General features: G+C 43.6%; 46 non-coding genes across 46 annotated transcripts; all 46 read left to right on the plus strand.

The window, feature by feature from the left end:
• Positions 1–204: 204 nt before the first annotated feature.
• Positions 205–275, plus strand: trnag-gcc (transfer RNA glycine (anticodon GCC)). Its single transcript has one exon. It is a non-coding gene; the product is annotated as a tRNA-Gly (tRNA).
• Positions 276–543: 268 nt separating this feature from the next.
• On the plus strand, positions 544–614 carry trnag-gcc (transfer RNA glycine (anticodon GCC)). The gene has a single exon. It is a non-coding gene; the product is annotated as a tRNA-Gly (tRNA).
• A 270-nt stretch (positions 615–884) lies between these two features.
• Positions 885–954, plus strand: trnag-gcc (transfer RNA glycine (anticodon GCC)). Its single transcript has one exon. It is a non-coding gene; the product is annotated as a tRNA-Gly (tRNA).
• Positions 955–1,744: 790 nt separating this feature from the next.
• Positions 1,745–1,814, plus strand: trnag-gcc (transfer RNA glycine (anticodon GCC)). Its single transcript has one exon. It is a non-coding gene; the product is annotated as a tRNA-Gly (tRNA).
• Positions 1,815–2,079: 265 nt separating this feature from the next.
• Positions 2,080–2,150, plus strand: trnag-ccc (transfer RNA glycine (anticodon CCC)). Its single transcript has one exon. It is a non-coding gene; the product is annotated as a tRNA-Gly (tRNA).
• A 1,266-nt stretch (positions 2,151–3,416) lies between these two features.
• trnag-gcc (transfer RNA glycine (anticodon GCC)) lies at positions 3,417–3,487 on the plus strand. Its single transcript has one exon. It is a non-coding gene; the product is annotated as a tRNA-Gly (tRNA).
• A 923-nt stretch (positions 3,488–4,410) lies between these two features.
• Positions 4,411–4,481, plus strand: trnag-ccc (transfer RNA glycine (anticodon CCC)). Its single transcript has one exon. It is a non-coding gene; the product is annotated as a tRNA-Gly (tRNA).
• Positions 4,482–5,084: 603 nt separating this feature from the next.
• On the plus strand, positions 5,085–5,154 carry trnag-gcc (transfer RNA glycine (anticodon GCC)). The gene has a single exon. It is a non-coding gene; the product is annotated as a tRNA-Gly (tRNA).
• Positions 5,155–5,746: 592 nt separating this feature from the next.
• On the plus strand, positions 5,747–5,817 carry trnag-ccc (transfer RNA glycine (anticodon CCC)). Its single transcript has one exon. It is a non-coding gene; the product is annotated as a tRNA-Gly (tRNA).
• Positions 5,818–6,087: 270 nt separating this feature from the next.
• On the plus strand, positions 6,088–6,158 carry trnag-ccc (transfer RNA glycine (anticodon CCC)). The gene has a single exon. It is a non-coding gene; the product is annotated as a tRNA-Gly (tRNA).
• A 268-nt stretch (positions 6,159–6,426) lies between these two features.
• trnag-gcc (transfer RNA glycine (anticodon GCC)) lies at positions 6,427–6,496 on the plus strand. The gene has a single exon. It is a non-coding gene; the product is annotated as a tRNA-Gly (tRNA).
• Positions 6,497–6,744: 248 nt separating this feature from the next.
• On the plus strand, positions 6,745–6,815 carry trnag-ccc (transfer RNA glycine (anticodon CCC)). The gene has a single exon. It is a non-coding gene; the product is annotated as a tRNA-Gly (tRNA).
• Positions 6,816–7,081: 266 nt separating this feature from the next.
• Positions 7,082–7,152, plus strand: trnag-ccc (transfer RNA glycine (anticodon CCC)). Its single transcript has one exon. It is a non-coding gene; the product is annotated as a tRNA-Gly (tRNA).
• Positions 7,153–7,420: 268 nt separating this feature from the next.
• Positions 7,421–7,491, plus strand: trnag-ccc (transfer RNA glycine (anticodon CCC)). The gene has a single exon. It is a non-coding gene; the product is annotated as a tRNA-Gly (tRNA).
• A 584-nt stretch (positions 7,492–8,075) lies between these two features.
• Positions 8,076–8,146, plus strand: trnag-ccc (transfer RNA glycine (anticodon CCC)). The gene has a single exon. It is a non-coding gene; the product is annotated as a tRNA-Gly (tRNA).
• A 268-nt stretch (positions 8,147–8,414) lies between these two features.
• On the plus strand, positions 8,415–8,485 carry trnag-ccc (transfer RNA glycine (anticodon CCC)). Its single transcript has one exon. It is a non-coding gene; the product is annotated as a tRNA-Gly (tRNA).
• A 268-nt stretch (positions 8,486–8,753) lies between these two features.
• Positions 8,754–8,822, plus strand: trnag-gcc (transfer RNA glycine (anticodon GCC)). Its single transcript has one exon. It is a non-coding gene; the product is annotated as a tRNA-Gly (tRNA).
• A 268-nt stretch (positions 8,823–9,090) lies between these two features.
• Positions 9,091–9,161, plus strand: trnag-ccc (transfer RNA glycine (anticodon CCC)). The gene has a single exon. It is a non-coding gene; the product is annotated as a tRNA-Gly (tRNA).
• A 265-nt stretch (positions 9,162–9,426) lies between these two features.
• On the plus strand, positions 9,427–9,497 carry trnag-ccc (transfer RNA glycine (anticodon CCC)). The gene has a single exon. It is a non-coding gene; the product is annotated as a tRNA-Gly (tRNA).
• Positions 9,498–9,767: 270 nt separating this feature from the next.
• On the plus strand, positions 9,768–9,838 carry trnag-ccc (transfer RNA glycine (anticodon CCC)). Its single transcript has one exon. It is a non-coding gene; the product is annotated as a tRNA-Gly (tRNA).
• A 269-nt stretch (positions 9,839–10,107) lies between these two features.
• Positions 10,108–10,178, plus strand: trnag-gcc (transfer RNA glycine (anticodon GCC)). The gene has a single exon. It is a non-coding gene; the product is annotated as a tRNA-Gly (tRNA).
• A 246-nt stretch (positions 10,179–10,424) lies between these two features.
• trnag-ccc (transfer RNA glycine (anticodon CCC)) lies at positions 10,425–10,495 on the plus strand. Its single transcript has one exon. It is a non-coding gene; the product is annotated as a tRNA-Gly (tRNA).
• Positions 10,496–10,763: 268 nt separating this feature from the next.
• On the plus strand, positions 10,764–10,834 carry trnag-ccc (transfer RNA glycine (anticodon CCC)). The gene has a single exon. It is a non-coding gene; the product is annotated as a tRNA-Gly (tRNA).
• Positions 10,835–11,103: 269 nt separating this feature from the next.
• On the plus strand, positions 11,104–11,172 carry trnag-gcc (transfer RNA glycine (anticodon GCC)). Its single transcript has one exon. It is a non-coding gene; the product is annotated as a tRNA-Gly (tRNA).
• Positions 11,173–11,782: 610 nt separating this feature from the next.
• On the plus strand, positions 11,783–11,853 carry trnag-ccc (transfer RNA glycine (anticodon CCC)). The gene has a single exon. It is a non-coding gene; the product is annotated as a tRNA-Gly (tRNA).
• A 268-nt stretch (positions 11,854–12,121) lies between these two features.
• On the plus strand, positions 12,122–12,192 carry trnag-gcc (transfer RNA glycine (anticodon GCC)). The gene has a single exon. It is a non-coding gene; the product is annotated as a tRNA-Gly (tRNA).
• Positions 12,193–12,801: 609 nt separating this feature from the next.
• On the plus strand, positions 12,802–12,872 carry trnag-gcc (transfer RNA glycine (anticodon GCC)). The gene has a single exon. It is a non-coding gene; the product is annotated as a tRNA-Gly (tRNA).
• A 934-nt stretch (positions 12,873–13,806) lies between these two features.
• trnag-gcc (transfer RNA glycine (anticodon GCC)) lies at positions 13,807–13,877 on the plus strand. Its single transcript has one exon. It is a non-coding gene; the product is annotated as a tRNA-Gly (tRNA).
• A 270-nt stretch (positions 13,878–14,147) lies between these two features.
• Positions 14,148–14,218, plus strand: trnag-gcc (transfer RNA glycine (anticodon GCC)). The gene has a single exon. It is a non-coding gene; the product is annotated as a tRNA-Gly (tRNA).
• Positions 14,219–15,696: 1,478 nt separating this feature from the next.
• trnag-ccc (transfer RNA glycine (anticodon CCC)) lies at positions 15,697–15,767 on the plus strand. Its single transcript has one exon. It is a non-coding gene; the product is annotated as a tRNA-Gly (tRNA).
• Positions 15,768–16,037: 270 nt separating this feature from the next.
• Positions 16,038–16,108, plus strand: trnag-gcc (transfer RNA glycine (anticodon GCC)). The gene has a single exon. It is a non-coding gene; the product is annotated as a tRNA-Gly (tRNA).
• A 270-nt stretch (positions 16,109–16,378) lies between these two features.
• On the plus strand, positions 16,379–16,449 carry trnag-ccc (transfer RNA glycine (anticodon CCC)). Its single transcript has one exon. It is a non-coding gene; the product is annotated as a tRNA-Gly (tRNA).
• A 270-nt stretch (positions 16,450–16,719) lies between these two features.
• Positions 16,720–16,790, plus strand: trnag-gcc (transfer RNA glycine (anticodon GCC)). Its single transcript has one exon. It is a non-coding gene; the product is annotated as a tRNA-Gly (tRNA).
• Positions 16,791–17,397: 607 nt separating this feature from the next.
• trnag-ccc (transfer RNA glycine (anticodon CCC)) lies at positions 17,398–17,468 on the plus strand. The gene has a single exon. It is a non-coding gene; the product is annotated as a tRNA-Gly (tRNA).
• Positions 17,469–17,738: 270 nt separating this feature from the next.
• On the plus strand, positions 17,739–17,808 carry trnag-gcc (transfer RNA glycine (anticodon GCC)). The gene has a single exon. It is a non-coding gene; the product is annotated as a tRNA-Gly (tRNA).
• A 269-nt stretch (positions 17,809–18,077) lies between these two features.
• trnav-cac (transfer RNA valine (anticodon CAC)) lies at positions 18,078–18,148 on the plus strand. The gene has a single exon. It is a non-coding gene; the product is annotated as a tRNA-Val (tRNA).
• A 271-nt stretch (positions 18,149–18,419) lies between these two features.
• Positions 18,420–18,490, plus strand: trnag-ccc (transfer RNA glycine (anticodon CCC)). The gene has a single exon. It is a non-coding gene; the product is annotated as a tRNA-Gly (tRNA).
• A 268-nt stretch (positions 18,491–18,758) lies between these two features.
• trnag-gcc (transfer RNA glycine (anticodon GCC)) lies at positions 18,759–18,829 on the plus strand. Its single transcript has one exon. It is a non-coding gene; the product is annotated as a tRNA-Gly (tRNA).
• Positions 18,830–19,097: 268 nt separating this feature from the next.
• Positions 19,098–19,168, plus strand: trnag-gcc (transfer RNA glycine (anticodon GCC)). The gene has a single exon. It is a non-coding gene; the product is annotated as a tRNA-Gly (tRNA).
• A 267-nt stretch (positions 19,169–19,435) lies between these two features.
• On the plus strand, positions 19,436–19,506 carry trnag-gcc (transfer RNA glycine (anticodon GCC)). Its single transcript has one exon. It is a non-coding gene; the product is annotated as a tRNA-Gly (tRNA).
• A 799-nt stretch (positions 19,507–20,305) lies between these two features.
• On the plus strand, positions 20,306–20,376 carry trnag-gcc (transfer RNA glycine (anticodon GCC)). Its single transcript has one exon. It is a non-coding gene; the product is annotated as a tRNA-Gly (tRNA).
• A 270-nt stretch (positions 20,377–20,646) lies between these two features.
• Positions 20,647–20,717, plus strand: trnag-gcc (transfer RNA glycine (anticodon GCC)). The gene has a single exon. It is a non-coding gene; the product is annotated as a tRNA-Gly (tRNA).
• A 268-nt stretch (positions 20,718–20,985) lies between these two features.
• On the plus strand, positions 20,986–21,056 carry trnag-ccc (transfer RNA glycine (anticodon CCC)). The gene has a single exon. It is a non-coding gene; the product is annotated as a tRNA-Gly (tRNA).
• A 269-nt stretch (positions 21,057–21,325) lies between these two features.
• On the plus strand, positions 21,326–21,396 carry trnag-ccc (transfer RNA glycine (anticodon CCC)). The gene has a single exon. It is a non-coding gene; the product is annotated as a tRNA-Gly (tRNA).
• Positions 21,397–22,002: 606 nt separating this feature from the next.
• Positions 22,003–22,073, plus strand: trnag-ccc (transfer RNA glycine (anticodon CCC)). The gene has a single exon. It is a non-coding gene; the product is annotated as a tRNA-Gly (tRNA).
• Positions 22,074–22,341: 268 nt separating this feature from the next.
• Positions 22,342–22,412, plus strand: trnag-gcc (transfer RNA glycine (anticodon GCC)). Its single transcript has one exon. It is a non-coding gene; the product is annotated as a tRNA-Gly (tRNA).
• Positions 22,413–22,882: the final 470 nt, after the last annotated feature.

A 22,882-nucleotide genomic window follows, 5' to 3' on the forward strand; every position in this document is an offset into this window, starting at 1 on the left:
CAAAAGCTCATTTCTGGTGATGTTAACTTCTAGATTTCAGTCATGCATGTTAGCTCCATTTTGATTTTTGGTGCACTAGGCACCCAAGAGGCTGTGATCCCTGTTTGATGGAAAGAGGATAAAATTACCATTATGTTGACACTTGTGAAAACATAATGTGGCCATGCAGACTGATTTTTTTCAGTGGGGCATATCAGGCACTCAGCATTGGTGGTTCAGTGGTAGAATTCTCGCCTGCCACGCGGGAGACCCGGGTCCGATTCCCGGCTAATGCAGCTTTCTTTATCACTATTCGAAAAGTCCTTGCACAGAAGGGGCATGTTTGTGTGAAGGCAAACAACTAATTTCTGGTAATGTGTTAACTTCTACATTTCAGCCATTCAGTTAGCTAAATTTTGATTGTTTGGTGCACTAGGCACGTCAAGAGACTGTGATCCGTGTTTGATGGAATACGGATAAAATTACCGTTTTCTGACACTTGTGAAAACATAATGTGGCCATGCAGACTGATTTTTTTCAGTGGGGCATATTAAGGCACGTCAAGCATTGGTGGTTCAGTGGTAGAATTCTCGCCTGCCACGCGGGAGACCCGGGTCCGATTCCCGGCTAATGCAGCTTTCCTTTATCACTATTCGGAAAAAGTCCTTGCACAGAAGGGGCATGTTTGTGTGAAGGCAAACAACTAATTTCTGGTAATGTTAACTTCTACATTTCAGCCATTCATGTTAGCTAATTTTGATTGTTGGTGCACTAGGCACGTCAAGAGACTGTGATCCGTGTTTGATGGAATACGGATAAAATTACCGTTTTTTTCTGACACTTGTGAAACATAATGTGGCCATGCAGACTGATTTTTTTCAGTGGGGCATATTAAGGCACGTCAAGCATTGGTGTTTCAGTGGTAGAATTCTCGCCTGCCACGCGGGAGACCGGGTCCGATTCCCGGCTAATGCAGCTTTCCTTTATCACTATTATGCGGAAAAAGTCCTTGCACAAGGGGCATTTTGTGTGAAGGCAAACAACAATTTCTGGTAATGTAACTTCTACATTTCACCATTCATGGTTAGCTAAATTTTGATTGTTGGGCACTAGGCCGTCTCCCACGCGGGAGACCTGGGTCACGATTCCAGCCAATGCATTTTGCTTTATTACAATTCGAAACTAGTCTCTGCACAAAAGGGCATGTTGTGTGAAGGCAAACAGTTCATTTCTGGTGATGTTAACTTCTTGATTTCGGTCATGCATGTTAGCTCCATTTTGATTTTTGGTGCACTAGGCAGCCCAAGAGGCTGTGATCCCTGTTTGATGGAAAGAGGATAAAATTACCATTATGTTGACACTTGTGAAAACATAATGTGGCCATGCAGACTGATTTTTTTCAGTGGGGCATATCAGGCACGTCAAGCATTGGTGGTTCAGTGGTAGAATTCTCGCCTCCCACGCGGGAGACCTGGGTCAGATTCCCAGCCAATGCATGTTTGCTTTATTACAATTCAAAACTAGTCTCTGCACAAAAAGGGCATGGTTGTGTGAAGGCAAAAAGCTCATTTCTGGTGATGTTAACTTCTAGATTTCAGTCATGCATGTTAGCTCCATTTTGATTTTTGGTGCACTAGGCAGCCCAAGAGGCTGTGATCCCTGTTTGATGGAAAGAGGATAAAATTACCATTATGTTGACACTTGTGAAAACATAATGTGGCCATGCAGACTGATTTTTTCAGTGGGGCATATCAAGGCACGTCAAGCATTGGTGGTTCAGTGGTAGAATTCTCGCCTGCCACGCGGAGACCCGGGTCCGATTCCCGGCTAATGCAGCTTTCCTTTATCACTATTCGGAAAAAGTCCTTGCACAGAAGGGGCATGTTTGTGTGAAGGCAAACAACTAATTTCTGGTAATGTTAACTTCTACATTTCAGCCATTCATGTTAGCTAAATTTGATTGTTGGTGCACTAGGCACGTCAAGACTGTGATCCGTGTTTGATGGAATACGGATAAAATTACCGTTTTTCTGACACTTGTGAAAACATAATGTGGCCATGCAGACTGATTTTTTTCGTGTGGAATTTGAACCGCATCCAGCGTTGGTGGTTCAGTGGTAGAATTCTCGCCTCCCACGCGGGAGACCTGGGTCCGATTCCCAGCCAATGCATGTTTGCTTTATTACAATTCGAAACTAGTCTCTGCACAAAAAGGGCATGTATGTGTGAAGGCAAACAGTTCATTTCTGGTGATGTTAACTTCTTGATTTCAGTCATGCATGTTAGCTCCATTTTGATTTTTGGTGCACTAGGCAGCCCAAGAGGCTGTGATCCCTGTTTGATGGAAAAGGATAAAATTACCATTATGTTGACACTTGTGAAAACATAATGTGGCCATGCAGACTGATTTTTTTCAGTGGGGCATATCAAGGCACGTCAAGCATTGGTGGTTCAGTGGTAGAATTCTCGCCTCCCACGCGGGACCTGGGTCCGATTCCCAGCCAATGCATGCTTCTTTATTACATTCGGAACTAGTCCTGCACAAAAGGGCATGTTTGTGTGAAGGCAAACAACATTTCTGGTGATGTTAACTTCTTGATTTCAGTCATGCATGTTAGCTCCATTTTGATTTTTGGTGCACTAGGCAGCCCAAGAGGCTGTGATCCCTGTTTGATGAAAGGATAAAATTACCATTATGCTGACACTTGTGAAAACATAATGTGGCCATGCAGACTGATTTTTTTCAGTGGGGCATATCAGGCACGTCAAGCATTGGTGGTTCAGTGGTAGAATTCTCGCCTCCCACGCGGGAGACCTGGGTCCGATTCCCACCAATGCATGTTTGCTTTATTACATTCAAACTAGTCTCTGCACAAAAGGGCATGTTGTGTGAAGGCAAAAACTCATTTCTGGTGATGTTAACTTCTAGATTTCAGTCATGCATGTTAGCTCCATTTTGATTTTTGGTGCACTAGGCAGCCCAGAGGCTGTGATCCCTGTTTGATGGAAAGAGGATAAAATTACCATTATGTTGACACTTGTGAAACATAATGTGGCCATGCAGACTGATTTTTTTCGTGGTGGAACTTGAACCTCATCCAGCGTTGGTGGTTCAGTGGAATTCTCGCCTCCCACGCGGGAGACCTGGGTCCGATTCCCAGCCAATGCATGTTTGCTTTATACAATTCGAAACTAGTCTCTGCACAAAAGGGCATGTATGTGTGAAGGCAAACAGTTCATTTCTGGTGATGTTAACTTCTTGATTTCAGTCATGCATGTTAGCTCCATTTTGATTTTTGGTGCACTAGGCAGCCCAAGAGGCTGTGATCCCTGTTTGATGGAAAGAGGATAAAATTACCATTATGTTGACACTTGTGAAAACATAATGTGGCCATGCAGACTGATTTTTTTCAGTGGGGCATATCAAGGCACGTCAAGCATTGGTGGTTCAGTGGTAGAATTCTCGCCTGCCACGCGGGAGACCTGGGTCCGATTCCCGGCTAATGCAGCTTTCCTTTATCACTATTCGAAAAAGTCCTTGCACAAAGGGGCATGTTTGTGTGAAGGCAAACAACTAATTTCTGGTAATGTTAACTTCTACATTTCAGCCATTCATGTTAGCTAAATTTTGATTGTTGGTGCACTAGGCACTCAAGAGACTGTGATCCGTGTTTGATGGAAACGGATAAAATTACCGTTTTTCTGACACTTGTGAAAACATAATGTGGCCATGCAGACTGATTTTTTTCGGTGGTGGAATTTGAACCGCATCCAGCGTTGGTGGTTCAGTGGTAGAATTCTCGCCTCCCACGCGGGAGACCTGGTTCCGATTCCCAGCCAATGCATGTTTGCTTTATTACAATTCGAAACTAGTCTCTGCACAAAAAGGGCATGTATTGTGTGAAGGCAAACAGTTCATTTCTGGTGATGTTAACTTCTTGATTTCGGTCATGCATGTTAGCTCCATTTTGATTTTTGGTGCACTAGGCAGCCAAGAGGCTGTGATCCCTGTTTGATGGAAAAGGGAAAAATTACCATTATGCTGACACTTGTGAAAACATAATGTGGCCATGCAGACTGATTTTTTTCAGTGGGGCATATCAAGGCACGTCAAGCATTGGTGGTTCAGTGGTAGAATTCTCGCCTGCCACGCGGAGACCCGGGTCCGATTCCGGCTAATGCAGCTTTCCTTTATCACTATTCGGAAAAAGTCCTTGCACAGAAGGGCTTTGTGTGTGAAGGCAAACAACTAATTCTGGTAATGTTAACTTCTACATTTCAGCCATTCATGTTAGCAAATTTTGATTGTTGGTGCACTAGGCACGTGTTTGAAGGATACGGAAAAAATTACCGTTTTTCTGACACTTGTGAAAACATAATGTGGCCATGCAGACTGATTTTTTTCGGTGGTGGAACTTTGAATCTTATCCAGCGTTGGTGGTTCAGTGGTAGAATTCTCGCCTCCCACGCGGGAGACCTGGGTCCGATTCCCAGCCAATGCATGTTTGCTTTATTACAATTCGAAACTAGTCTCTGCACAAAAGGGCATGTATGTGTGAAGGCAAACAGTTCATTTCTGGTGATGTTAACTTCTTGATTTCAGTCATGCATGTTAGCTCCATTTTGATTTTGGTGCACTAGGCAGCCCAAGAGGCTGTGATCCCTGTTTGATGGAAAATGGATAAATTACCATTATGCTGACACTTGTGAAAACATAATGTGGCCATGCAGACTGATTTTTTTCAGTGGGGCATATCAAGGCACGTCAGCATTGGTGGTTCAGTGGTAGAATTCTCGCCTCCCACGCGGGAGACCTGGGTCAGATTCCCAGCCAATGCATGTTTGCTTTATTACAATTCAAACTAGTCTCTGCACAAAAGGGCATGTTGTGTGAAGGCAAAAAGCTCATTTCTGGTGATGTTAACTTCTAGATTTCAGTCATGCATGTTAGCTCCATTTTGATTTTTGGTGCACTAGGCAGCCCAAGAGGCTGTGATCCCTGTTGATGGAAAGAGGATAAAATTACCATTATGTTGACACTTGTGAAAACATAATGTGGCCATGCAGACTGATTTTTTTCAGTGGGGCATAATCAAGGCACGTCAGCATTGGTGGTTCAGTGGTAGAATTCTCGCCTGCCACGCGGGAGACCCGGGTCCGATTCCCGGCAATGCAGCTTTCCTTTATCACTATTCGGAAAAAGTCCTGCACAAAGGGGCATGTTTGTGTGAAGGCAAACAACTAATTTCTGGTAATGTTACTTCTACATTTCAGCCATTCATGTTAGCTAATTTGATTGTTGGTGCACTAGGCACGTCAAGAGACTGTGATCCTGTTTGATGGAATACGGATAAAATTACCGTTTTCTGACACTTGTGAAAACATAATGTGGCCATGCAGACTGATTTTTTTCAGTGGGCATATTAATGCACGTCAAGCTGGTGGTTCAGTGGTAGAATTCTCGCCTCCCACGCGGGAGACCTGGGTCCGATTCCCGCCAATGCATGTTTGCTTTATTACAATTCAAACTAGTCTCTGCACAAAAAGGGCATGTTGTGTGAAGGCAAACAGCTCATTTCTGGTGATGTTAACTTCTGATTTCAGTCATGCATGTTAGCTCCATTTTGATTTTTGGTGCACTAGGCAGCCAAAGGCTGTGATCCTGTTTGATGGAAAGAGGATAAAATTACCATTATTTTGACACTTGTGAAAACATAATGTGGCCATGCAGACTGATTTTTTCGGTGGTGGACTTGAACCTTATCCAGCGTTGGTGGTTCAGTGGTAGAATTCTCGCCTCCCACGCGGGAGACCTGGGTCCGATTCCCAGCCAATGCATGTTTGCTTTATTACAATTCGAAACTAGTCTCTGCACAAAAAGGGCATGTATGTGTGAAGGCAAACAGTTCATTTCTGGTGATGTTAACTTCTTGATTTCAGTCATGCATGTAAGCTCCATTTTGATTTTTGGTGCACTAGGCAGCCCAAGAGGCTGTGATCCCTGTTTGATGGAAAGAGGATAAAATTACCATTATGTTGACACTTGTGAAAACATAATGTGGCCATGCAGACTGATTTTTTTCAGTGGCGGATATCAAGGCACGTCAAGCATTGGTGGTTCAGTGGTAGAATTCTCGCCTCCCACGCGGGAGACCTGGGTCCGATTCCCAGCCAATGCATGTTTGCTTTATTACAATTCGAAACTAGTCTCTGCACAAAAAGGGCATGTATGTGTGAAGGCAAACAGTTCATTTCTGGTGATGTTAACTTCTTGATTTCAGTCATGCATGTTAGCTCCATTTTGATTTTTGGTGCACTAGGCAGCCCAAGAGGCTGTGATCCCTGTTTGATGGAAAAGGATAAAATTACCATTATGTGACACTTGTGAAAACATAATGTGGCCATGCAGACTGATTTTTTTCAGTGGGGCATATCAAGGCACGTCAAGCATTGGTGGTTCAGTGGTAGAATTCTCGCCTGCCACGCGGAGACCCGGGTCCGATTCCCGGCTAATGCAGCTTTCCTTTATCACTATTCGGAAAAAGTCCTTGCACAGAAAGGGCATGTTTGTGTGAAGGCAAACAACTAATTTCTGGTAATGTTAACTTCTACATTTCAGCCATTCATGTAGCTAAATTTTGATTGTTGGTGCACTAGGCACGTGTTTGAAGGGATGGAAAAAATTACCGTTTTTCTGACACTTGTGAAAACATAATGTGGCCATGCAGACTGATTTTTTTCGGTGGTGGAACTTGAACCTGTCCAGCGTTGGTGGTTCAGTGGTAGAATTCTCGCCTCCCACGCGGGAGACCTGGGTCCGATTCCCAGCCAATGCATGTTTGCTTTATTACAATTCGAAACTAGTCTCTGCACAAAAGGGCATGTATGTGTGAAGGCAAACAGTTCATTTCTGGTGATGTTAACTTCTTGATTTCAGTCATGCATGTTAGCTCCATTTTGATTTTTGGTGCACTAGGCAGCCCAAGAGGCTGTGATCCCTGTTTGATGGAAAAGGATAAAATTACCATTATGCTGACACTTGTGAAAACATAATGTGGCCATGCAGACTGATTTTTTTCAGTGGGGATTGAAGGCACGTCAAGCATTGGTGGTTCAGTGGTAGAATTCTCGCCTCCCACGCGGGAGACCTGGGTCCGATTCCCAGCCAATGCATGTTTGCTTTATTACAATTCGAAACTAGTCTCTGCACAAAAAGGGCATGTATGTGTGAAGGCAAACAGTTCATTTCTGGTGATGTTAACTTCTTGATTTCAGTCATGCATGTTAGCTCCATTTTGATTTTTGGTGCACTAGGCAGCCCAGAGGCTGTGATCCCTGTTTGATGGAAAGGGATAAAATTACCATTATGTTGACACTTGTGAAAACATAATGTGGCCATGCAGACTGATTTTTTTCAGTGGGGCATATCAAGGCACGTCAAGCATTGGTGGTTCAGTGGTAGAATTCTCGCCTCCCACGCGGGAGACCTGGGTCCGATTCCCAGCCAATGCAGTTTGCTTTATTACAATTCGAAACTAGTCTCTGCACAAAAGGGGCATGTTTGTGTGAAGGCAAACAGCTCATTTCTGGTGATGTTAACTTCTACATTTCAGTCATGCATGTTAGCTCCATTTTGATTTTTGGTGCACTAGGCAGCCAAGAGGCTGTGATCCGTGTTTGATGGAAACGGATAAAATTACCATTATGTTGACACTTGTGAAAACATAATGTGGCCATGCAGACTGATTTTTTTCAGTGGGGCATATCAAGGCACGTCAAGCATTGGTGGTTCAGTGGTAGAATTCTCGCCTCCCACGCGGGAGACCGGGTCCGATTCCCAGCCAATGCAGCTTTCCTTTATCACTATTCAAAAAGTCCTGCACAAAAGGGGCATGTTGTGTGAAGGCAAACACTAATTTCTGGTAATGTTAACTTCTACATTTCAGTCATTCATGTTAGCTAATTTTGATTGTTGGTGCACTAGGCACGTGTGATGTTTGATGGAAAAGGAAAAATTACCATTTGTCTGACACTTGTGAAAACATAATGTGGCCATGCAGACTGATTTTTTTCGGTGGTGGAATTGAACTTATCCAGCGTTGGTGGTTCAGTGGTAGAATTCTCGCCTCCCACGCGGGAGACCTGGGTCCGATTCCCAGCCAATGCATGTTGCTTTATTACAATTCGAAACTAGTCTCTGCACAAAAAGGGCATGTATGTGTGAAGGCAAACAGTTCATTTCTGGTGATGTTAACTTCTTGATTTCAGTCATGCATGTTAGCTCCATTTTGATTTTTGGTGCACTAGGCAGCCCAAGAGGCTGTGATCCCTGTTTGATGGAAAAGGATAAAATTACCATTATGCTGACACTTGTGAAAACATAATGTGGCCATGCAGACTGATTTTTTTCAGTGGGGCATATCAAGGCACGTCAAGCATTGGTGGTTCAGTGGTAGAATTCTCGCCTCCCACGCGGGAGACCTGGGTCCGATTCCCAGCCAATGCATGTTTGCTTTATTACAATTCGAAACTAGTCTCTGCACAAAAAGGGCATGTTTGTGTGAAGGCAAAAAGCTCATTTCTGGTGATGTTAACTTCTAGATTTCAGTCATGCATGTTAGCTCCATTTTGATTTTTGGTGCACTAGGCAGCCCAGAGGCTGTGATCCCTGTTTGATGGAAAGAGATAAAATTACCATTATGTTGACACTTGTGAAAACATAATGTGGCCATGCAGACTGATTTTTTTCAGTGGGGCATATCAAGGCACGTCAAGCATTGGTGGTTCAGTGGTAGAATTCTCGCCTGCCACGCGGGAGACCGGGTCCGATTCCCGCTAATGCAGCTTTCCTTTATCACTATTCGGAAAAGTCCTTGCACAGAAGGGGCATGTTTGTGTGAAGGCAAACAACTAATTTCTGGTAATGTTAACTTCTACATTTCAGCCATTCATGTTAGCTAAATTTTGATTGTTGGTGCACTAGGCACGTCAAGAGACTGTGATCCGTGTTTGATGGAATACGGATAAAATTACCGTTTTTCTGACACTTGTGAAAACATAATGTGGCCATGCAGACTGATTTTTTTCAGTGGGGCATTGAAGGCACGTCCAGCATTGGTGGTTCAGTGGTAGAATTCTCGCCTCCCACGCGGGAGACCTGGGTCCGATTCCCAGCCAATGCATGTTTGCTTTATTACAATTCGAAACTAGTCTCTGCACAAAAAGGGCATGTTGTGTGAAGGCAAAAAGCTCATTTCTGGTGATGTTAACTTCTTGATTTCAGTCATGCATGTTAGCTCCATTTTGATTTTTGGTGCACTAGGCAGCCCAAGAGGCTGTGATCCCTGTTTGATGGAAAAGGATAAAATTACCATTATGCTGACACTTGTGAAAACATAATGTGGCCATGCAGACTGATTTTTTCAGTGGGGAATTGAAGGACGTCCAGCGTTGGTGGTTCAGTGGTAGAATTCTCGCCTCCCACGCGGGAGACCTGGGTCCGATTCCCAGCCAATGCATGTTTGCTTTATTACAATTCGAAACTAGTCTCTGCACAAAAAGGGCATGTATGTGTGAAGGCAAACAGTTCATTTCTGGTGATGTTAACTTCTTGATTTCAGTCATGCATGTAAGCTCCATTTTGATTTTTGGTGCACTAGGCAGCCCAAGAGGCTGTGATCCCTGTTTGATGAAAAGAGGATAAAATTACCATTATGTTGACACTTGTGAAAACATAATGTGGCCATGCAGACTGATTTTTTTCAGTGGGGCATATCAAGGCACGTCAAGCATTGGTGGTTCAGTGGTAGAATTCTCGCCTCCCACGCGGGAGACCTGGGTCCGATTCCCAGCCAATGCATGTTTGCTTTATTACAATTCGAAACTAGTCTCTGCACAAAAAGGGCATGTATGTGTGAAGGCAAACAGTTCATTTCTGGTGATGTTAACTTCTTGATTTCAGTCATGCATGTTAGCTCCATTTTGATTTTTGGTGCACTAGGCAGCCCAAGAGGCTGTGATCCCTGTTTGATGGAAAAGGATAAAATTACCATTATGTTGACACTTGTGAAAACATAATGTGGCCATGCAGACTGATTTTTTTCAGTGGGGCATATCAAGGCACGTCAAGCATTGGTGGTTCAGTGGTAGAATTCTCGCCTGCCACGCGGGAGACCCGGGTCCGATTCCCGGCTAATGCAGCTTTCTTTATCACTATTCGGAAAAAGTCCTTGCACAGAAGGGGCATGTTTGTGTGAAGGCAAACAACTATTTCTGGTATGTTAACTTCTACATTTCAGCCATTCATGTTAGCTAAATTTTGATTGTTGGTGCACTAGGCACTGTTTTGATGGATACGGAAAAATTACCGTTTTTCTGACACTTGTGAAAACATAATGTGGCCATGCAGACTGATTTTTTTCGGTGGTGGAACTTGAACTTATCCAGCGTTGGTGGTTCAGTGGTAGAATTCTCGCCTCCCACGCGGGAGACCTGGGTCCGATTCCCAGCCAATGCATGCTTGCTTTATTACAATTCGAAACTAGTCTCTGCACAAAAAGGCATGTATGTGTGAAGGCAAACAGTTCATTTCTGGTGATGTTAACTTCTTGATTTCGGTCATGCATGTTAGCTCCATTTTGATTTTTGGTGCACTAGGCAGCCCAAGAGGCTGTGATCCCTGTTTGATGGAAAATGGATAAAATTACCATTATGCTGACACTTGTGAAAACATAATGTGGCCATGCAGACTGATTTTTTCAGTGGGGCATATCAAGGCACGTCAAGCATTGGTGGTTCAGTGGTAGAATTCTCGCCTCCCACGCGGGAGACCTGGGTCCGATTCCCAGCCAATGCATGTTTGCTTTATTACAATTCAAAACTAGTCTCTGCACAAAAAGGGCATGGTTGTGTGAAGGCAAAAGCTCATTTCTGGTGATGTTAACTTCTAGATTTCAGTCATGCATGTTAGCTCCATTTTGATTTTTGGTGCACTAGGCAGCCCAAGAGGCTGTGATCCCTGTTTGATGGAAAGAGGATAAAATTACCATTATGTTGACACTTGTGAAAACATAATGTGGCCATGCAGACTGATTTTTTTCAGTGGGGCAAATCAAGGCACGTCATGCATTGGTGGTTCAGTGGTAGAATTCTCGCCTGCCACGCGGGAGACCGGGTCCGATTCCCGCCAATGCAGCTTTCCTTTATCACTATTCGAAAAAGTCCTTGCACAGAAGGGGCATGTTTGTGTGAAGGCAAACAACTAATTTCTGGTAATGTTAACTTCTACATTTCAGCCATTCATGTTAGCTAAATTTTGATTGTTGGTGCACTAGGCACGTCAAGAGACTGTGATCCGTGTTTGATGGAATACGGATAAAATTACCGTTTTTCTGACACTTGTGAAAACATAATGTGACCATGCAGACTGATTTTTTTCAGTGGGGCATATTAAGGCACGTCAAGCATTGGTGGTTCAGTGGTAGAATTCTCGCCTCCCACGCGGGAGACCTGGGTCAGATTCCCAGCCAATGCATGTTTGCTTTATTACAATTCAAAACTAGTCTCTGCACAAAAAGGGCATGGTTGTGTGAAGGCAAAAAGCTCATTTCTGGTGATGTTAACTTCTAGATTTCAGTCATGCATGTTAGCTCCATTTTGATTTTTGGTGCACTAGGCAGCCCAAGAGGCTGTGATCCCTGTTTGATGGAAAGAGGATAAAATTACCATTATGTTGACACTTGTGAAAACATAATGTGGCCATGCAGACTGATTTTTTTCGGTGGTGGAACTTGAACCTTATCCAGCGTTGGTGGTTCAGTGGTAGAATTCTCGCCTCCCACGCGGGAGACCTGGGTCCGATTCCCAGCCAATGCATGTTTGCTTTATTACAATTCGAAACTAGTCTCTGCACAAAAAGGGCATGTATGTGTGAAGGCAAACAGTTCATTTCTGGTGATGTTAACTTCTTGATTTCAGTCATGCATGTTAGCTCCATTTTGATTTTGGTGCACTAGGCAGCCCAAGAGGCTGTGATCCCTGTTTGATGAAAGAGGATAAAATTACCATTATGTTGACACTTGTGAAAACATAATGTGGCCATGCAGACTGATTTTTTTCAGTGGGGCATATCAAGGCACGTCAAGCATTGGTGGTTCAGTGGTAGAATTCTCGCCTGCCACGCGGGAGACCTGGGTCCGATTCCCGGCTAATGCAGCTTTCCTTTATCACTATTCGGAAAAGTCCTTGCACAGAAGGGGCATGTTTGTGTGAAGGCAAACAACTAATTTCTGGTAATGTTAACTTCTACATTTCAGCCATTCATGTTAGCTAAATTTGATTGTTGGTGCACTAGGCACGTCAAGAGACTGTGATCCGTGTTTGATGGAACACGGATAAAATTACCGTTTTTCTGACACTTGTGAAAACATAATGTGGCCATGCAGACTGATTTTTTTCGGTGGTGGAATTTGACCCGCATCCAGCGTTGGTGGTTCAGTGGTAGAATTCTCGCCTCCCACGCGGGAGACCTGGTTCCGATTCCCAGCCAATGCATGTTTGCTTTATTACAATACGAAACTAGTCTCTGCACAAAAAGGGCATGTATGTGTGAAGGCAAACAGTTCATTTCTGGTGATGTTAACTTCTTGATTTCGGTAATGCATGTTAGCTCCATTTTGATTTTTGGTGCACTAGGCAGCCCAAGAGGCTGTGATCCCTGTTTGATGGAAAATGGATAAAATTACCATTATGCTGACACTTGTGAAAACATAATGTGGCCATGCAGACTGATTTTTTTCAGTGGGGCATATCAAGGCACGTCAAGCATTGGTGGTTCAGTGGTAGAATTCTCGCCTGCCACGCGGGAGACCCGGGTCCGATTCCCGGCTAATGCAGCTTTCCTTTATCACTATTTGGAAAAAGTCCTTTCACAGAAGGGGCATGTTTGTGTGAAGGCAAACAACTAATTTCTGGTAATGTTAAGTTCTACATTTCAGCCATTCATTGTAGCTAAATTTTAATTGTTGGTGCACTAGGCACGTGTTTAAAGGGATACGGAAAAAATTACCGTTTTTCTGACACTTGTGAAAACATAATGTGGCCATGCAGACTGATTTTTCCGGTGGTGGAACTTGAATCTTATCCAGCGTTGGTGGTTCAGTGGTAGAATTCTTGCCTCCCACACGGGAGACCTGGGTACGATTCCCAGCCAATGCATGCTTGCTTTATTACAATTCGAAACTAGTCTCTGCACAAAAAGGGCATGTATGTGTGAAGGCAAACAGTTCATTTCTGGTGATGTTAACTTCTTGATTTCGGTCATGCATGTTAGCTCCATTTTGATTTTTGGTGCACTAGGCAGCCCAAGAGGCTGTGATCCCTGTTTGATGGAAAATGGATAAAATTACCATTATGCTGACACTTGTGAAAACATAATGTGGCCATGCAGACTGATTTTTTTCAGTGGGGCATATCAAGGCACGTCAAGCATTGGTGGTTCAGTGGTAGAATTCTCGCCTCCCACGCGGGAGACCTGGGTCAGATTTCCAGCCAATGCATGTTTGCTTTATTACAATTCAAAACTAGTCTCTGCACAAAAAGGGCATGGTTGTGTGAAGGCAAAAAGCTCATTTCTGGTGATGTTAACTTCTAGATTTCAGTCATGCATGTTAGCTCCATTATGATTTTTGGTGCACTAGGCAGCCCAAGAGGCTGTGATCCCTGTTTGATGGAAAGAGGATAAAATTACCATTATGTTGACACTTGTGAAAACATAATGTGGCCATGCAGACTGATTTTTTTCAGTGGGGCATAATCAAGGCACGTCATGCATTGGTGGTTCAGTGGTAGAATTCTCGCCTGCCACGCGGGAGACCGGGGTTCGATTCCTGGCTAATGCAGCTTTCCTTTATCACTATTTGGAAAAAGTCCTTGCACAGAAGGGGCATGTTTGTGTGAAGGCAAACAACTAATTTCTGGTAATGTTAACTTCTACATTTCAGCCATTCATGTTAGCTAAATTTTGATTGTTGGTGCACTAGGCACGTCAAGAGACTGTGATCCGTGTTTGATGGAATACGGATAAAATTACCGTTTTTCTGACACTTGTGAAAACATAATGTGACCATGCAGACTGATTTTTTTCAGTGGGGCATATTAATGCACGTCAAGCATTGGTGGTTCAGTGGTAGAATTCTCGCCTGCCACGCGGGAGACCCGGGTCCGATTCCCGGCTAATGTAGCTTTCCTTTATCACTATTCGGAAAAAGTCCTTGCACAGAAGGGGCATGTTTGTGTGAAGGCAAACAACTAATTTCTGGTAATGTTAACTTCTACATTTCAGCCATTCATGTTAGCTAAATTTTGATTGTTGGTGCACTAGGCACGTCTCCCACGCGGGAGACCTGGGTACGATTCCCAGCCAATGCATGCTTGCTTTATTACAATTCGAAACTAGTCTCTGCACAAAAAGGGCATGTATGTGTGAAGGCAAACAGTTCATTTCTGGTGATGTTAACTTCTTGATTTCGGTCATGCATGTTAGCTCCATTTTGATTTTTGGTGCACTAGGCAGCCCAAGAGGCTGTGATCCCTGTTTGATGGAAAATGGATAAAATTACCATTATGCTGACACTTGTGAAAACATAATGTGGCCATGCAGACTGATTTTTTTCAGTGGGGCATATCAAGGCACGTCAAGCATTGGTGGTTCAGTGGTAGAATTCTCGCCTCCCACGCGGGAGACCTGGGTCAGATTTACAGCCAATGCATGTTTGCTTTATTACAATTCAAAACTAGTCTCTGCACAAAAAGGGCATGGTTGTGTGAAGGCAAAAAGCTCATTTCTGGTGATGTTAACTTCTAGATTTCAGTCATGCATGTTAGCTCCATTTTGATTTTTGGTGCACTAGGCAGCCCAAGAGGCTGTGATCCCTGTTTGATGGAAAGAGGATAAAATTACCATTATGTTGACACTTGTGAAAACATAATGTGGCCATGCAGACTGATTTTTTCAGTGGGGCATATCAAGGCACGTCAAGCATTGGTGGTTCAGTGGTAGAATTCTCGCCTGCCACGCGGGAGACCCGGTCCGATTCCCGGCTAATGCAGCTTTCCTTTATCACTATTCGGAAAAAGTCCTTGCACAGAAGGGCATGTTTGTGTGAAGGCAAACAACTAATTTCTGGTAATGTTAACTTCTACATTTCAGCCATTCATGTTAGCTAAATTTTGATTGTTGGTGCACTAGGCACGTCAAGAGACTGTGATCCGTGTTTGATGGAATACGGATAAAATTACCGTTTTTCTGACACTTGTGAAAACATAATGTGGCCATGCAGACTGATTTTTTTCAGTGGTGGAATTTGAACCGCATCCAGCGTTGGTGGTTCAGTGGTAGAATTCTTGCCTCCCACGCGGGAGACCTGGGTCCGATTCCCAGCCAATGCATGTTTGCTTTATTACAATACGAAACTAGTCTCTGCACAAAAAGAGCATGTATGTGTGAAGGCAAACAGTTCATTTCTGGTGATGTTAACTTCTTGATTTCGGTCATGCATGTTAGCTCCATTTTGATTTTTGGTGCACTAGGCAGCCCAAGAGGCTGTGATCCCTGTTTGATGGAAAGAGGATAAAATTACCATTATGTTGACACTTGTGAAAACATAATGTGGCCATGCAGACTGATTTTTTTCGGTGGTGGAACTTGAACCTTATCCAGCGTTGGTGGTTCAGTGGTAGAATTCTCGCCTCCCACGCGGGAGACCTGGGTCCGATTCCCAGCCAATGCATGTTTGCTTTATTACAATTCGAAACTAGTCTCTGCACAAAAAGGGCATGTATGTGTGAAGGCAAACAGTTCATTTCTGGTGATGTTAACTTCTTGATTTCAGTCATGCATGTTAGCTCCATTTTGATTTTTGGTGCACTAGGCAGCCCAAGAGGCTGTGATCCCTGTTTGATGGAAAGAGGATAAAATTACCATTATGTTGACACTTGTGAAAACATAATGTGGCCATGCAGACTGATTTTTTTCAGTGGGGCATATCAAGGCACGTCAAGCATTGGTGGTTCAGTGGTAGAATTCTCGCCTGCCACGCGGGAGACCCGGGTCCGATTCCCGGCTAATGCAGCTTTCCTTTATCACTATTCGGAAAAAGTCCTTGCACAGAAGGGGCATGTTTGTGTGAAGGCAAACAACTAATTTCTGGTAATGTTAACTTCTACATTTCAGCCATTCATGTTAGCTAAATTTTGATTGTTGGTGCACTAGGCACGTCAAGAGACTGTGATCCGTGTTTGATGGAATACGGAAAAAATTACCGTTTTTCTGACACTTGTGAAAACATAAAGTGGCCATGCAGACTGATTTTTTTCGGTGGTGGAACTTGAACCTTATCCAGCGTTGGTGGTTCAGTGGTAGAATTCTCGCCTCCCACGCGGGAGACCTGGGTCCGATTCCCAGCCAATGCATGTTTGCTTTATTACAATACGAAACTAGTCTCTGCACAAAAAGGGCATGTATGTGTGAAGGCAAACAGTTCATTTCTGGTGATGTTAACTTCTTGATTTCGGTCATGCATGTTAGCTCCATTTTGATTTTTGGTGCACTAGGCAGCCCAAGAGGCTGTGATCCCTGTTTGATGAAAAGAGGATAAAATTACCATTATGTTGACACTTGTGAAAACATAATGTGGCCATGCAGACTGATTTTTTTCAGTGGGGCATATCAAGGCACGTCAAGCATTGGTGGTTCAGTGGTAGAATTCTCGCCTGCCACGCGGGAGACCCGGGTCCGATTCCCGGCTAATGCAGCTTTCCTTTATCACTATTCGGAAAATAGTCCTTGCACAGAAGGGGCATGTTTGTGTGAAGGCAAACAACTAATTTCTGGTAATGTTAACTTCTACATTTCAGCCATTCATGTTAGCTAAATTTTGATTGTTGGTGCACTAGGCACGTCAAGAGACTGTGATCCGTGTTTGATGGAATACGGATAAAATTACCGTTTTTCTGACACTTGTGAAAACATAATGTGACCATGCAGACTGATTTTTTTCAGTGGGGCATATTAAGGCACGTCAAGCATTGGTGGTTCAGTGGTAGAATTCTCGCCTCCCACGCGGGAGACCTGGGTCAGATTCCCAGCCAATGCATGTTTGCTTTATTACAATTCAAAACTAGTCTCTGCACAAAAAGGGCATGTTGTGTGAAGGCAAAAAGTCATTTCTGGTGATGTTAACTTCTAGATTTCAGTCATGCATGTTAGCTCCATTTTGATTTTTGGTGCACTAGGCAGCCCAAGAGGCTGTGATCCCTGTTTGATGGAAAGAGGATAAAATTACCATTATGTTGACACTTGTGAAAACAAAATGTGGCCATGCAGACTGATTTTTTTCAGTGGGGAACTTGAACCGTCCAGCGTTGGTGGTTCAGTGGTAGAATTCTCGCCTCCCACGCGGGAGACCTGGGTCCGATTCCCAGCCAATGCATGTTTGCTTTATTACAATTCGAAACTAGTCTCTGCACAAAAAGGGCATGTATGTGTGAAGGCAAACAGCTCATTTCTGGTGATGTTAACTTCTTGATTTCAGTCATGCATGTTAGCTCCATTTTGATTTTTGGTGCACTAGGCAGCCCAAGAGGCTGTGATCCCTGTTTGATGGAAAGAGGATAAAATTACCATTATGTTGACACTTGTGAAAACATAATGTGGCCATGCAGACTGATTTTTTTCAGTGGGGCATATCAAGGCACGTCAAGCATTGGTGGTTCAGTGGTAGAATTCTCGCCTGCCACGCGGGAGACCCGGGTCCGATTCCCGCTAATGCAGCTTTCCTTTATCACTATTCGGAAAAAGTCCTTGCACAGAAGGGCATGTTTGTGTGAAGGCAAACAACTAATTTCTGGTAATGTTAACTTCTACATTTCAGCCATTCATTGTAGCTAAATTTTGATTGTTGGTGCACTAGGCACGTCAAGAGACTGTGCACCGTGTTTGATGGAACGAGGATAAAATTACCATTATGTTGACACTTGTGAAAACATAATGTGGACATGCAGACTGATTTTTTTCAGTGGTGGAACTTGAACCTTACCCAGCGTTGGTGGTTCAGTGGTAGAATTCTCGCCTCACACGCGGGAGACCTGGGTCCGATTCCCAGCCAATGCATGTTTGCTTTATTACAATTCGAAAGTAGTCTCTGCACAAAAAGGGCATGTTTGTGTGAATGCAAAAAACCTCATTTCTGGTGATGTTAACTTCTAGATTTCAGTCATGCATGTTAGCTCCATTTTGATTTTTGGTGCACTAGGCAGCCCAAGAGGCTGTGATCCCTGTTTGATGGAAAATGGATAAAATTACCATTATGCTGACACTTGTGAAAACATAATGTGGCCATGCAGACTGATTTTTTTCAGTGGGGCATATCAAGGCACGTCAAGCATTGGTGGTTCAGTGGTAGAATTCTCGCCTCCCACGCGGGAGACCTGGGTCCGATTCCCAGCCAATGCATGTTTGCTTTATTACAATTCAAAACTAGTCTCTGCACAAAAAGGGCATGTTGTGTGAAGGCAAAAGCTCATTTCTGGTAATGTTAACTTCTAGATTTCAGTCATGCATGTTAGCTCCATTTTGATTTTTGGTGCACTAGGCAGCCCAAGAGGCTGTGATCCCTGTTTGATGGAAAGAGGATAAAATTACCATTATGTTGACACTTGTGAAAACATAATGTGGCCATGCAGACTGATTTTTTTCAGTGGGGCATATCAAGGCACGTCAAGCATTGGTGGTTCAGTGGTAGAATTCTCGCCTGCCACGCGGGAGACCCGGGTCCGATTCCCGGCTAATGCAGCTTTCCTTTATCACTATTCGGAAAAAGTCCTTGCACAGAAGGGGCATGTTGTGTGAAGGCAAACAACTAATTTCTGGTAATGTTAACTTCTACATTTCAGCCATCATGTTAGCTAAATTTTGATTGTTGGTGCACTAGGCACGTCAAGAGACTGTGATCCGTGTTTGATGGAATACGGATAAAATTACCGTTTTTCTGACACTTGTGAAAACATAATGTGGCCATGCAGACTGATTTTTTTCAGTGGGGCATATTAAGGCACGTCAAGCGTTGGTGGTTCAGTGGTAGAATTCTCGCCTGCCACGCGGGAGACCTGGGTCCGATTCCCAGCTAATGCAGCTTTGCTTTATCACTATTCGAAAAAGTCCTTGCACAAAAGGGCATGTTTGTGTGAAGGCAAACAACTAATTTCTGGTATGTTAACTTCTACATTTCAGCCATTCATGTTAGCTAAATTTTGATTGTTGGTGCACTAGGCACGTCAAGAGACTGTGATCCGTGTTTGATGGAATACGGATAAAATTACCGTTTTTCTGACACTTGTGAAAACATAATGTGGCCATGCAGACTGATTTTTTTCAGTGGGGCATATTAAGGCACGTCAAGCATTGGTGGTTCAGTGGTAGAATTCTCGCCTGCCACGCGGGAGACCCGGGTCCGATTCCCGGCTAATGCAGCTTTCCTTTATCACTATTCGGAAAAAGTCCTTGCACAGAAGGGGCATGTTTGTGTGAAGGCAAACAACTAATTTCTGGTAATGTTAACTTCTACATTTCAGCCATTCATGTTAGCTAAATTTTGATTGTTGGTGCACTAGGCACGTCTCCCACGCGGGAGACCTGGGTACGATTCCCAGCCAATGCATGCTTGCTTTATTACAATTCGAAACTAGTCTCTGCACAAAAAGGGCATGTATGTGTGAAGGCAAACAGTTCATTTCTGGTGATGTTAACTTCTTGATTTCGGTCATGCATGTTAGCTCCATTTTGATTTTTGGTGCACTAGGCAGCCCAAGAGGCTGTGATCCCTGTTTGATGGAAAATGGATAAAATTACCATTATGCTGACACTTGTGAAAACATAATGTGGCCATGCAGACTGATTTTTTTCAGTGGGGCATATCAAGGCACGTCAAGCATTGGTGGTTCAGTGGTAGAATTCTCGCCTCCCACGCGGGAGACCTGGGTCAGATTCCCAGCCAATGCATGTTTGCTTTATTACAATTCAAAACTAGTCTCTGCACAAAAAGGGCATGGTTGTGTGAAGGCAAAAAGCTCATTTCTGGTGATGTTAACTTCTAGATTTCAGTCATGCATGTTAGCTCCATTTTGATTTTTGGTGCACTAGGCAGCCCAAGAGGCTGTGATCCCTGTTTGATGAAAAGAGGATAAAATTACCATTATGTTGACACTTGTGAAAACATAATGTGGCCATGCAGACTGATTTTTTTCAGTGGGGCATATCAAGGCACGTCAAGCATTGGTGGTTCAGTGGTAGAATTCTCGCCTGCCACGCGGGAGACCTGGGTCCGATTCCCGGCTAATGCAGCTTTCCTTTATCACTATTCGGAAAATGTCCTTGCACAGAAGGGGCATGTTTGTGTGAAGGCAAACAAATAAATTCTGGTAATGTTAACTTCTACATTTCAGCCATTCATGTTAGCTAAATTTTGATTGTTGGTGCACTAGGCACGTCAAGAGACTGTGATCCGTGTTTGATGGAATACGGATAAAATTACCGTTTTTCTGACACTTGTGAAAACATAATGTGACCATGCAGACTGATCTTTTTCAGTGGGGCATATTAAGGCACGTCAAGCATTGGTGGTTCAGTGGTAGAATTCTCGCCTGCCACGCGGGAGACCTGGGTCCGATTCCCGGCTAATGCAGCTTTCCTTTATCACTATTCGAAAAAGTCCTTGCACAAAAGGGCATGTTTGTGTGAAGGCAAACAACTAATTTCTGGTAATGTTAACTTCTACATTTCAGCCATTCATGTTAGCTAAATTTTGATTGTTGGTGCACTAGGCACGTCAAGAGACTGTGATCCGTGTTTGATGGAATACGGATAAAATTACCGTTTTTCTGACACTTGTGAAAACATAATGTGGCCATGCAGACTGATTTTTTTCAGTGGTGGAATTTGAACCGCATCCAGCGTTGGTGGTTCAGTGGTAGAATTCTCGCCTCCCACGCGGGAGACCTGGGTCCGATTCCCAGCCAATGCATGTTTGCTTTATTACATTCGAAACTAGTCTCTGCACAAAAAGGGCATGTATGTGTGAAGGCAAACAGTTCATTTCTGGTGATGTTAACTTCTTGATTTCAGTCATGCATGTTAGCTCCATTTTGATTTTTGGTGCACTAGGCAGCCCAAGAGGCTGTGATCCCTGTTTGATGGAAAGAGGATAAAATTACCATTATGTTGACACTTGTGAAAACATAATGTGGCCATGCAGACTGATTTTTTTCAGTGGTGGAACTTGAACCTTATCCAGCGTTGGTGGTTCAGTGGTAGAATTCTCGCCTCCCACGCGGGAGACCTGGGTCCGATTCCCAGCCAATGCATGTTTGCTTTATTACAATTCGAAAGTAGTCTCTGCACAAAAAGGGCATGTTTGTGTGAATGCAAAACAGTTCATTTCTGGTGATGTTAACTTCTTGATTTCAGTCATGCATGTTAGCTCCATTTTGATTTTTGGTGCACTAGGCAGCCCAAGAGGCTGTGATCCCTGTTTGATGGAAAGAGGATAAAATTACCATTATGTTGACACTTGTGAAAACATAATGTGGCCATGCAGACTGATTTTTTTCAGTGGGGCATATCAAGGCACGTCAAGCATTGGTGGTTCAGTGGTAGAATTCTCGCCTGCCACGCGGGAGACCTGGGTCCGATTCCCGCTAATGCAGCTTTCCTTTATCACTATTCGAAAAAGTCCTTGCACAAAAGGGCATGTTGTGTGAAGGCAAACAACTAATTTCTGGTAATGTTAACTTCTACATTTCAGCCATTCATGTTAGCTAAATTTTGATTGTTGGTGCACTAGGCACGTCAAGAGACTGTGATCCGTGTTTGATGGAATACGGAAAAATTACCGTTTTTCTGACACTTGTGAAACATAATGTGGCCATGCAGACTGATTTTTTTCGGTGGTGGAACTTGAATCTTATCCAGCGTTGGTGGTTCAGTGGTAGAATTCTCGCCTCCCACGCGGGAGACCTGGGTCCGATTCCCAGCCAATGCATGTTTGCTTTATTACAATTCGAAACTAGTCTCTGCACAAAAGGGCATGTATGTGTGAAGGCAAACAGTTCATTTCTGGTGATGTTAACTTCTTGATTTCAGTCATGCATGTTAGCTCCATTTTGATTTTTGGTGCACTAGGCAGCCCAAGAGGCTGTGATCCCTGTTTGATGGAAAGAGGATAAAATTACCATTATGTGACACTTGTGAAAACATAATGTGGCCATGCAGACTGATTTTTTTCAGTGGGGCATATCAAGGCACGTCAAGCATTGGTGGTTCAGTGGTAGAATTCTCGCCTGCCACGCGGGAGACCCGGGTCCGATTCCCGGCTAATGCAGCTTTCCTTTATCACTATTCGAAAAAGTCTCTTGCACAAAAGGGGCATGTTTGTGTGAAGGCAAACAACTAATTTCTGGTAATGTTAACTTCTACATTTCAGCCATTCATGTTAGCTAAATTTTGATTTTGGTGCACTAGGCACGTCAAGAGACTGTGATCCGTGTTTGATGGAATACGGATAAATTACCGTTTTTCTGACACTTGTGAAAACATAATGTGGCCATGCAGACTGATTTTTTTCAGTGGCATATTAAGGCACGTCACAGCGTTGGTGGTTCAGTGGTAGAATTCTCGCCTCCCACGCGGGAGACCTGGGTCCGATTCCCCAATGCATTTTGCTTTATTACAATTCGAAAACTAGTCTCTGCACAAAAGGGCATGTTGTGTGAAGGCAAACACTCATTTCTGGTGATGTTAACTTCTTGATTTCAGTCATGCATGTTAGCTCCATTTTGATTTTTGGTGCAC

The sequence above is a fragment of the Etheostoma spectabile genome, unplaced genomic scaffold (assembly GCF_008692095.1).
Source record: "Etheostoma spectabile isolate EspeVRDwgs_2016 unplaced genomic scaffold, UIUC_Espe_1.0 scaffold00019299, whole genome shotgun sequence".
NCBI classification, from domain to species: Eukaryota; Metazoa; Chordata; class Actinopteri; order Perciformes; family Percidae; genus Etheostoma; species Etheostoma spectabile.